Genomic DNA, 12,562 nt, shown 5'->3' on the forward strand with positions numbered 1-12,562 from the left:
GGGATTTGTGAAGCTGCGTTTCCCTCCAAGCTCTAACTTAGATAGTGTGGATGTTAGGAAGGACTTTTGGTGAGTCTTTTAGAGGGTTGTTGATAGAATTATGGGAATGCCAAAACCTCCAAAGCCACTAGCAGTGTCACCACTAGACTGGATGAAGGCTTTGTCCCCTACTAAAGTATCACCATATGCCTGTGATAGGGGTAGGACAGTGAGAATTTGGAGACATAAGACCCATCCTGGTATCTCAAAAATCGCAGAGTGAAAGGATATTGACTAGAAAGGGTCTTTTCCATTTTTGTTATTGCTTCAGAAGCTAGTAAAAGCTATTATAGAGTTAGGCTTAATAAGGAAGATGGGAAAACTATTAGTCCACTCAGTTGCTTTCAATGTTTTAGTCTTATATACATAGCTCCATTTCTCTGTCACAGTCTCTCAGTCCCTCATCAACCATCACAAAGTTCAGGAGAGAAAGTAAATAGCCTTATGTCTGGAGAGCCAGACATAAGCTCAGCTCTGGTTGGGACATTTAGACCCAGATGGGAGAGTGACCAGGGTTGAGACCCAATTTCTGGTCTAACCATGGTATAAGTTCCTCACTGCCTTCCCTTTGCAAGAGGTTTTGATAGAGCAAGTGCACATATAATGAAAGGGGCAGGGGGAGGAGGTGAGCATGAGGGGAGCTCTTTGGAAGCCTAGTATGATTCTGTCATGTTGCATCATCATTACAAAGAGACTAAATCTGAAGTAAAAAATGGCAAAGACTTGGGCTTCCCTGGTGGCACAGTGGTTGAGAGTCCGCCTGCCGATGCAGGGGACATGGGTTTGTGCCCCAGTCCGGGAAGATCCCACATGCCGCGGAGCGGCTGGGCCCGTGAGCCATGGCCGCTGAGCCTGCACGTCCAGAGCCTGTGCTCTGCAACGGGAGAGACCACAGCAGTGAGAGGCCCGCGTACCACACACACACAAAAAATGGCAAAGACTCAGAGAAAATAAGTCATGCAGATTCGGTAATGACCTAATTAAAAAGCTACTTTATCTGCTGTCACGTTCTATTTATAGCTGAAATAGGAGCATTCCTGACAGGAAATAGAAATTATACCAAACCTAAGATTTTAAGGCGGTAGGCTCAGGTTTGCTTTATAAATCACCCCTGTGTTCATGAGGTTGGATATTTTTATTCACATGATTTTTCCATTTTAATAAAATTGTTAGTTCAATTCTCTTTTCTGCACGAGATGACATTCACAGGATATATTTGCTATTCATGGATGGTGGAGAGAGAAGGAAAAGGGTCCTTTTGTATAAAACCTTTTGCTAAACACACATGAACTTCATACACACACCATTACCCTAAATACACCTTAATGCTTGTTCTCAATGTTGGCTTTTCGGGTTATATTGTAGCAGGTATTTTTTCCCCCAGAAATCACCATAAATAACTTTATTATGTTTCACTGAAATCATCACAAAAACCAAACCAATAAGAAAAACAAAATCTTTTAACAAGAAGGATCTAGAGCCTTATACTAAATGTTAAGAGAAAAAAGCAGAATACATATTGTGTGAGTAATCAGGCCTACATTTCTGAAACCCTGGTATCCAGGACCTGGATGGACATGACAGCAAATCCCTCACTGTTTCAGGAGCAGGGGCAGAATTAATCTTTCATGGAAGACTGCTTTTTAGCTTTAGGGGAAAAAGTCTTTAACAGGTCTTTCAGTTCTATAAAGTGTTCTTTAACCTGAGGATAATTCAGATTTTTTTGAAAAAAAGGATGTACAGACCCTCCCCACACCCCAGTGCTGATTTAAAGTGTTTTTTTTACAGTTCTATAAAAATAGGTGCTCAAAACAAGGTTCAAAGTCTTGATCTTTGTGGCTCTTGTATAACTCTAAAACCAAAACAAGTTGTCATGTTTAATTTCACTTGTCAACTTGGCTAGGCCACAGTGCCTACATATGTAGTCAAACTCCAGTCTAAATGTCCTGTGAAAGACTTTTTAGATGATATTAATACTTAGATCAGTAGACTCTGAGTAAAGCAGTTTACCCTCCATAATGTGGGTGGGCCTCATCTAATCACTTGAAGGCCTTAGGAGAAAAGACTGAGGTCCCCTGAGGAAAAGGGAATTCTGCTTTCAGACTGCCTCTGGACTCAAGTTGCAACATCAACTCTTCCCTGGGTCTCCAGCCTGCCAGCCATCCTGCAGCTTTTAGATGCCAGCTCCCATAATCTCACGAGTTACTTAAAATTCTCTCTCTCTGCTTCTGTCTGTGTTTCTCTCTCTCTCTCTCTCTCTCTCTCTCTCCCCCCACACACACACACAGACAGACAGACAGACAGACAGACACACACACACACACACACTTATATCCTGTTGGTTCTGTTTCTCTGGAGAACCCTAATACACAGATCCTCCACAAGTTAAATACCCCCAAGCTACAAAACCAATGAAATTGAAATGAACAACTCTAACATAATGTGACAGATGTCTGTTTGGCAGTCTCTGATGTTGGGTTTCATGGTGGAAATATGGCTTCTCAGGATTATTTTAAGTTTTCATCTCTTTCTATATTTGACTTTAAAAACACTAATGCCAAGAAACATTGCTTATATTAATGCATTGTAGAAAACAATATAAATAACTTTAAGCTTTTATTTTTGCAAGTCCTGGAAAATTAGACCTTATATTTAATTAAAATTTTAACAATAAGCAATCTACAAATAATAATTCTATAAAGCTGTTTAATTCATTGGAGTATAAGATAAAAACTCTCCAGAAAGTGGGCATAAAGGGAACATACTTCAACATAATAAAGGCCATATATGACAAATCCACAGCTAACATCATATTCAACAGTGAAAAGCTGAAAACATTCCATGTAAGATCAGGAACAAGACAAGGATGTCCACTCTTGCCACTTTTATTCAACATAGCCACAGCAATCAGAGAAGAAAAAATAAATAAATAAAAGGAATCCAAATTGGAAAAGAAGTAAAACTGTCACTATCCGCAGATGACATGATACTACACATAGAAAATCCTAAAGATGCTACCAGAAACCTACTAGAGCTCATCAATGAATGTGGTAAAATTACAGGATATGAAATTAATACACAGAAATCTGTTGTGTTTCTACACACCAACAATGAAAGATCAGAAAGAGAAATTAAAGAAACAATCCCATTTACCATCACATCAAAAAAGAATGAAATACCTAAGAATAAGCCTACTTAAGGAGGCAAAAGACCTGTACTCTGAAAACTATAAGCTGCTGATGAAAGAAATCGAAGATGACACAAACAGATGGAAAGATTTACCATGTTCTTGGATTGGAAGAATCAATATTGTCAAAATGGCTATACTACCCAAGGCAATCTATAGATTCAATGCAATCCCTATCAAATTACCAATGACATTTTTCACAGAACTAGAACAAAAAATCTGAAAATTTTTATGGAGACACAAAAGACCCTGAATAGCCAAAGCAATCTGGAGAAAGAAAAATGGAGCAATCAGGCTCCCTGGCTTCAGACTATACTACAAAGCTACAGTCATCAAAACAGTATGGTACTGGCACAAAAACAGAAATATAGATCAATGTAACAGAACAGAAAGCCCAGAAATAAACCCACACATCTACAGTCAATTAATCTATGATAAAGGAGGCAAGATTATATGATGGAGGAAAGACAGTCTCTTCAATAAATGGTGCTGTGAAAACTGGACAGCTACATGTGAAAAAAAAATGAAATTAGAACATTCTTTAACACCATATATAAAAATAGACTCAAAATGGATTAAAGACCTAAATGTAAGACTGGATACTATAAAACTCTTAGAGGAAAACATATGCAGAACACTCTTTGACATAAATTGGAGCAATATCTTTTTTGATCCATCTCCTAGAGTGATGGGAATAAAAACAAAAATAAACAATGGGACCTAATTAAACTCAAAAGCTTTTGTACAGAAAAGGAAACCATAAAAGAAATGAAAAGACAACCTACAGAATGGGAGAAAATATTTGCAAATGATGCAGCCAATAAGCAACTAATCTCCAAAATTTACAAACAGCTCAAGTGTCTCAATATCAAAAAAAACAAACAACCCAATCAAAAAAAGGGCATTTCTCCAAAGAAGTCATATAGTTGGCTAAGAGGCACAGGAAAAGATGCTCAACATCACTAATTATTAAAGAAATGCAAATCAAAACTATCAATACAATGAGATATCACCTATACCAGTCAGGATGGCCATCATCAAAAAGTCTACAAACAGTAAATGCTGGAGAAGGTGTGGAGAAAAAGGAACCCTCCTACACTTTTGGTGAGAATGTGAATTGGTGCAGCCACTATGGAGAACAGTATGGAGGTTCCTTAAAAAAACTAAAAATAGAGCTACCACGTGATCCAGCAATCCCACTCCTGGGCGTATATCTGGAGGAAAACATGGTTCAAAAGGGTACACGCACCCCAAGTTCATTGCAGTACTGCTTACAATAGCCAAGACATGGAAGCAACCTAAACGTCCATCGACAGAGGAATGGATAAAGAAGATGTGGTACATATATACAATGGAATATTACTCAGCCATAAAAAAGAACAAATAATGCCATTTGCAGCAACATGGATGGACCTGGAGATTATCATACTAAGTGAAGGAAGTCAGACAGAGAAAGACAAATATCATATTATATCCCTTATTTTCAGAATCTAAAAAAAAAAGACATAAATATACTTATTTACAAAACAGAAACTGACTCACAGACTTAGAGAACTAACTTGTGGTTACAGGGCAGGGGGGTTGGGGGAAGAGTCAGGGGGTGGGGGAGGGCTAGTTAGGGAGTTTGGAATTGATATGTACACATTGCTATATTTAAAATGGATAACCAACAAGGACCTACTGTATAACACAGGGAACTGTGCTCAATATAATGTAACAACCTAAATGGGAAAGGAATTTGAAAAAGAATAGATACATGTATATGTATAACTGAATCACTTTTTTGTACATCTGAAATTCTCACTACATTGTTAATCAACTGTACTCCAATATAAAATAAAAAGTTAAAAAAGAATTTATTTAACTGTAAAAAAAGAAAATTTGAAAAAGAATAGATACACATATATGTAAAAAAATAATTAATTAATTTAAAAATAATTCTATAAAGCTGTTTAACTCATTGGAAGGTAAGATTAGAGGTACAGTATTACGTAAATCTATATTAAGTATTATCGAATTCAATGATTGCTGGAACTTGGAAGAAAATAAACTGCTTTAGTTCATGCATATAAATACCAGACACTCAATGCAACCACTCTAAAATATGAATATGGTGCTCACTGCCAGAAAGCGGGATCTTTGTAAGCAGCATGCTTGTATCATCATATGCGCAAGCTGATTCTATTCTTCTAGCACTGACTTCAAGCTGTTACAAATCCTTCATTCGTACAGCGTGCCATGATAGCATGTGAGCTTCAGCTCTCAAACTTCACAAGTGCAAATGCAAGCACTAAACATTCTTGCCAGTCCTCATTTACAATCTAGTCCACCAGATAATCCAGAATATACTTTTATTTTTTAAATTATCATTGAGAAGAAAGTACAATATATTTAAAATAATCATATCTCTCTATATGTAAAGAGCTCTTAAATATTAGTAAAGAAAGATAAGTAATCTTATTGACAAATAGAGAAAGAGCATGAATAGGTAGGCCACAAAAATATGAAATTAAAATGGCATGTAGGGGACTTCCCTGGTGGCTCAGTGGTTAAGAATCTGCTTGCCAATGCAGGGGACACGGGTTCGAGCCCTGGTCCAGGAAGATCCCACATGCCGCGGAGCAACTAAGCCCACATGCCAGAACTACTGAGCTCTGCGCTCTAGAGCCCGTGAGACACCACTCCTGAGCCCACGTGCCACAACTACTGAAGGCCGCACGCCTAGAGCCTGTGCTCTGCAACAAGAGAAGCCACCGCAATAAGAAGCCCACGCAACTCAACGAAGAGTAGCCCCTGCTCGCCGCAACTAGAGAAAGCCCACGCGCAGCAACAAAGACCCAACGCAGCCAAAAATAAATAATTAAATAAATTTATATAAAAAATGGCATGTAAATGAATGAAAAGACTTCTGTTTAAGCATGGTAAATTAAACACACACATTTCCCTTCGTCCCCTCCTGTACTCTGCTAACATTGCAGAAAGTAATGAAAAAGCACAACTCCACTGGGAAAGGAATGAGAGCAGATGAGTCACATGCATGTCATTTTGGAAACTGGGAAGCAGGTGGATGAGCGGCTCTTGACTTAGCAGTCAGAGTGGAACCTGAGACCCCAAGAGTGGGGAGTAAGGATGGCACGGAAGCAAGAAGCAGCAAGCCAGTTCTCACAGCAACCCCCCGAGGGCACAGGAATTGGAGGTTCCAGGTACCTCTGAAAACAGGTTCCAGGTACCTCTGAAATTCATTAATTAAATGAATTAATTAATTGGCATGGGGCACGCCAAATATAGGAAGACCTGTTGGAAGTGATAAAAAGGAGCAGTTATGCTTCAGATCCTCTCTCCTTTGCCGCATTGCTTAGCAGCTGCTCCCACCCTGCCCCCGCAGAAAGCCAGAGGTTGACTCTCTCCTTCTGAATGTGGAAGCATGAGGTACAACTAAACTGGGGAGTAAATAATCAACCACATACTGAGTGGTAACTCCCCTCACCCCAGTTTGGTCCCCATCTGGTGTTCAGAGTGTTAATCCAACAGTTTTTGTTTGTTTGTTTGTTTTTTTGCGGTACGCAGGCCTCTCACTGATGTGGCCTCTCCCGTTGTGGAGCTCAGCGGCCATGGCGCATGGGCCCAGCCGCTCCGCGGCATGTGGGATCTTCCTGGACCGGGGCACGAACCCGCATCCCCTGCATCAGCAGGTGGACTCTCAACCACTGTGCCACCAGGGAGGCCCCAGAGTGTTAATAGGCAGGAAATTGGAGGGGTTTTCTCTGGGGAAAATGAGTCCAAGAGAAAAGAACTAAAGCTAATGGCCTTTAGGGGTTTTCCTACAAAGCATTTCCCTCCTGATCACCCTACGGGGAAGCCAAAAAGTGAACAATTCCCACCCATGCACACAAAACTTCCAAACAAAGATTTTAAGGTCTCACTTCTAAATATGAATAAACAGTTAAGAATTATCAGTTATCTCAGAAATACCTATAACATGAAAGACAGAGGCATTGAACTTCCTGACAGCAACCCCAGAAGGGAGAAGACAGGGGAGGGATGCCTTCAGAATTCTGGAGGAGTTATTTCCATACTGGAATTCCATGTGCAGCCACATTGATATTAATACATATTAAGAACGTGGATGGGGACTTCTCTGGTGGCACAGTGAATAAGACTCCGCACTCCCAATGCAGGGGACCCAGGTTCAGTCCTTAGTTAGGGAACTAGATCCCACATGCATGCTGCAACTGAGAGTTCGCATGCCACAACTAAGGAGCCCTGGAGCTGCAACTAAGGAGCCCGTCTGCTACAACTAAGAGCCGGTGCAACCAAAAAAAACCCCAAAAAACCAACAGCAACGTGGATGGAATAAAGGCATTTGCAAACATTGCAAGGTCTCAAAAATTTAAATCTCAGGGACCCTTTCACAGAAAGCTATAGGATGATGTTCTTCACCAAAACAAATTAGTAAGTAAATAAAGAGGAAGATATTCAGAAAATAGAGAATTCAAGAGGAGGGGAGGGAAAGGAATTCCTAGGTTTTCCTGGTGAAGAGATTCCTAGAGCAACATGATCAGCAGCCTAGAGAAAACAGACCCAATTGGAGCAAGAGAACAGAAGGCTCTAGAAAAGATGTCTTGTGGGAGTGGGCCATTGTCTTATTTGAACATAATGGAGAAGATTATTAAAAATTTTGTCAAAGATCTTGGAGATGAAAGATGCATACAAAACTAAGCAAACAAAATATTATTAACTCCAGGAAAAATAAACCACACAAGGAAATGTATCATAGTATATAACATGACTTAATTGTGAATAATACTTACATGAACATAATAATAAAATAATCTATATTGATGTAATGAAAAAAAGGCAGAAGGAAGTGTATGATGAAGTGTAGGGCTGAGGAAACAATGTAGGGGGTCTAACTTCACATCTTCCATAGTGGAACAACAACTGGTAATAAGTTACACTGAAAAATAAGGAATTAGTATTACAACACATTAATTAGAACTATAAAGCGAAGGAGAATGGATAAAAGAGTTAACAGGCAACTGTTGTTTTTCATTACAAGCCTGGTTATAACGTTGTAGTTTTGAAGCCATATATATGTGTATTATTGATCCTTGCTGCTTGGGTTTCATGCCCTTGTGTAGGCTCCTCCCACTCTGAATAGGGTGGAATAAGTAACAGGATATTGTGGAAATGACAAAGTGTGACTTCACAGACTAGATCACAGGGGTACTATTGCATCTGTCCTGCTTTGTCTCCTGGGATAGCTGCTCGGAAGAAGCCAGCTGCATGCTATCAGGACACGTGAGCAGCCCTATGGAGAGACCTATGTGTGCTGATTGTCAGCCTTGCTAACCAAGTGAGGGAGCCATTTGGAAGCAGCTTCACCAGCACCAGCCAAGCCTTCAGATGCCTGCAGCCCCTGTCAACATTATGGCTCTAACTTCGCGAGAGACCCTGAGCCAGAAACATGCATCTAAGCTGCTCCCGAATTCCTGAAGCATAGAAACTGTGAAATAATAAACCTTGTTTAGTCACTAAGTTTTGGGGAAATTTTGTTACACAGAAACAGACAATTCCTATAAGCAGCCACAGGCTACAAAAGCTGACTAAGAAGGTGCAGGAAGTGACTGGAGAGCCTAGAGCAGCTGTGGTCCAGTGTGAATGTGACTGGCCACCAGGACAGGTGACCCCCCAGGATGGACATGTGAGAGATACAAACACCTCTTGGAAACTCCCAGAAATTTTATGGAGTAAAAGCACCATGAGGATGCTAGTGGGAAGGCTGGACTCCTGTTAAAGGGGAACGGGAGGTTCAGGTTGCTGAAGAGTGGGGCGGCACTGCACCGTGAACTGGCCGCTACCCAAGCCAGCAGTGACATGCACATACAGGTTATATATAAAACAGCTGGAAGAAAATATTTTTATTTATTTATTTATTTTTTGTGGTACGCAGGCCTCTCACTGCTGTGGCCTCTCGCGTTGCGGAGCACAGGCTCCGGATGTGCAGGCTCAGTGGCCACGGCTCACGGGCCTAGCCGCTCTGCGGCACGTGGGATCCTCCCGGACCGGGGCACAAACCTGTGTCCTCTGCATTGGCAGGCAGACTCTCAACCACTGCCCCACCAGGGAAGCCCTGGAAGAAAATATTAATAATGAAGGTATCTGTATGGTGAGATTATAAGTAAACATTTACCTGTTTCCTTAAACTGTTTTAAACTTTCCACATTTTCTGCAGTAAGCGTGTGTTGGGTTAAAAAAATATTTTTAATTATGGTAAAATACACATAACATAAAATTTTTAAAAGCTTAAGAAAACCTTTTTTTAAATTTTTGGCTGTGTTGGGTCTTTGTTGCTGCATGCAAGCTTTCTCTAGATGCGGCAAGCGGGGGCTACTCTTCATTGCGGTGCATGGGCTTCTCATTGCAGTGGCTTCTCTTGTTGTGGAGCACGGGCTCTAGGCACGTGGGCTTCAGTAGTTGTGCCACGTGGGCTCAGTAGTTGTGGCTCACGGGCTCTAGAGCACAGGCTCAGTAGTTGTGGCGCACGGGCTTAGCTGCTCTGCGGCATGTGGGACCTTCCCAGACCAGGGCTCGAACCCGTGTCTCTTGCATTGGCAAGCAGATTCTTAACCACTGCACCACCAGGGAGGTCCCCACATAACATAAATTTTACAATTTAAGTGTACAGTTCAGTAGTGTTACGTACATTCTCATTGTTGTGCAACCATCACCATCATCCATATCTCCAGAACTTCTTTTCCCCTTGCAAAACTGAAACTGTACCCATAAAACAACAGCTCCCAATTCCTCTTCCCCAAGCCCCTGTTAACCATCCCTCTACTTTCTGTCTCTATGAAATTGACTGCTCTAGGGATCTTCTGTAAGTGGAGTCATATAGGAGTTGTCCTTTTGTGACTGACTTATTTCACTTAGCATAACGTCCTCAAGTTTCAAACATATTATAGCATATGTCAAAATTTCATCCTTTTTTAAGGTTGAATAATATTCCATTGTATGTATATACCACATTTTGTTTATCCATTCGTCTGCTGATGGACACTTGGGCAGTGCATTAGTCTGCTCAGGCAGCCAGAACAAAGTACCCAGACTGGGTGGCTAAAACAACAGAAGTTTATTTTCTCACAGTTCTGCAGGCTGGAAGTCCAAGATCAAGGTTTTGGCTGATTCAGTTTCTGGGGAGGGCTCTCTTCCCGGCTTGCAGATGACTGCTTCCTTGCTATGTCCTCACATGGCCTTTCCTGGGGGTGTGCACACAGGGGAGAGAGAGTGCTTTCTCTGCTGTCATTTCTTATAAGGACACTAGTCCCGTTGGGTTAGGGACCCACCCTTATGACCTCATTTAACCTTAATTACTTCCTTACTCCAAATACAGTCTCACTGGGGTTAGGGTTTCAATATATGAATTTTGGAGGGACATATACGTTCTGCCCATAACAGGTGTTGTGGTTTTTTTTGTTTTTGTTTTTGTTTGTATTGTGAGTAATGCTGCTATCAAAGTGGATGTACAGACTATGCTGGTTTTATATTCAGCATAAGTTCTTAAAATCAAATTTAAATTTAGAAGCAGCTCAGATTAAGGTAAAAAAATTTCATCCTGCCATTTTTATCTTTTAAAGTCAATCATCTGACTCTATTAAGCCACAATTAGGAATTTGTCACTGACATCTTCTAGAGGATCGGATGGCTGAATTGTTGGCTCCCTGGTTGCTTGGTGAGTGTATGTTTACCAGGGAGACTGACTCACCCTGGAGGCTCAACTAAGAGCGGACTTATTAGAAGCACACAGCATGGTTCATAGTTCGGAACCATGAACAATTAACCGAGCCTCAGAAGGACAGAGACCAGGACCACTCCGGAGTCTTAAGGACTAGAAATGGGGTCGCAGCCTAATTAGAGTTCCCTTTCTCTCTGTCTCTCCCATCTGCTTACCCCTGCTGGGCTTCATTTTCTCCTTTCACTTCTTTCACTTTCTATGACAGGATCCAGAATCTCTTTCTTCCAAATCCAAGATCTGAGAGCAAAGAGACTCACCCCATCAGCTCTAGAAGAAAAGCAACAAAAAAGAACACTAACTGGCTTGTTCCGGGACCAATCACTGTGCCCAGGGTGCTGGACTGCTGTGCCTGAGACACACGTCCAGCCCTGTGGTCAAGGACTGGATCTTTTGTCAGAACAAGAGGAGGGATGCAGCAAAGATGAGCCACCACAGTAACTTCAGAAATACAGAGTGCGATAAAAACATGACTTATTGCTAATATTCATTTTTAGTTTATTTGAGACTCAGTTTACCCACCTTTAAAATGGGGAAATAATTCCTACCTGTCTTACAAATTATTGGAGAGTTTAAATGAGATAATGGATGAGAAAGTACTCTGTGAATTATATAATGTGTGCAATGTAAGGCATTTATCATTGGTTAGGTACTGTATTTTCTCCACTTTATGGATGGAGACTAAAGGGTCATCCAAACTTAAGTTTCTAGATCAAAACGTTAGCCTGTTAACTTGATGGATGTTTTCGAGACTTTTCAATAACTAGACTACTTACTTCTCTTTCTGACTTTATAGGAACTGGGCAACCCAAATCTTCCAGTGTTACTGGGTTCTTTTGCAGCCCTCTTGCTGTGTGCCATGGGCGTCCCACCACATGCAGCTCTCCAAGGTCAAACTAGGGGATCACAGCACATGCTGGTGCCATTCCGGTGGTCTTGCCACCCATGGAGGCATGAGTCACCGACCAGGCAGTGGCCTGCTTGCCCATGAGCACATCTGTGATAGAAAGGGCTGTGCAGAGATTATTAGGGATGGAGGGAGCCAGGACATGCTCTAGTGCAACTGCCTCATTTTACTGACAAAGACCCTGGGACCCCATAGCAGATGCAGCTGATCCCCACAGCCACCTGAGTTAGTGAGTAGCTTCAGTGGACGGTTCAGACCCAAAGATGGTGGCTGCCATCTGCACAGGACACCCCACGGCGGGACAGCTCAGGACTCTAGCTCCCAGGTCAGAAAAGGTCTGGTTTCTGTGCTCTGAGCACAAACCAGAGCAGGAGGAACACCCAAGGCAGGCTGAAGAAGTGCCCTTCTCCCCGCGGCAGGCATTCTGGCTAAGGGACAGGAGTGCTCTTCTGGAATTAGGACGCCCCCTCCTGCACGAGATCAGAAAACCCACACTCTAACCTGCTGCCTCTCCAGTTTTTCAGGGTCTGTGTGCAGATCACCCCCTGTGTTAGCAGGTCTTGTGCTCAGATATGGGGTGAACAAAGCTGGTAAGGGCACAGGTTTGAAGTAGCTCCGGTCCTGAGGATGTGAGCTA

The sequence above is a fragment of the Hyperoodon ampullatus genome, assembly GCF_949752795.1.
Source record: "Hyperoodon ampullatus genome assembly, chromosome: 1".
In the NCBI taxonomy this organism is placed as follows: Eukaryota; Metazoa; Chordata; class Mammalia; order Artiodactyla; family Ziphiidae; genus Hyperoodon; species Hyperoodon ampullatus.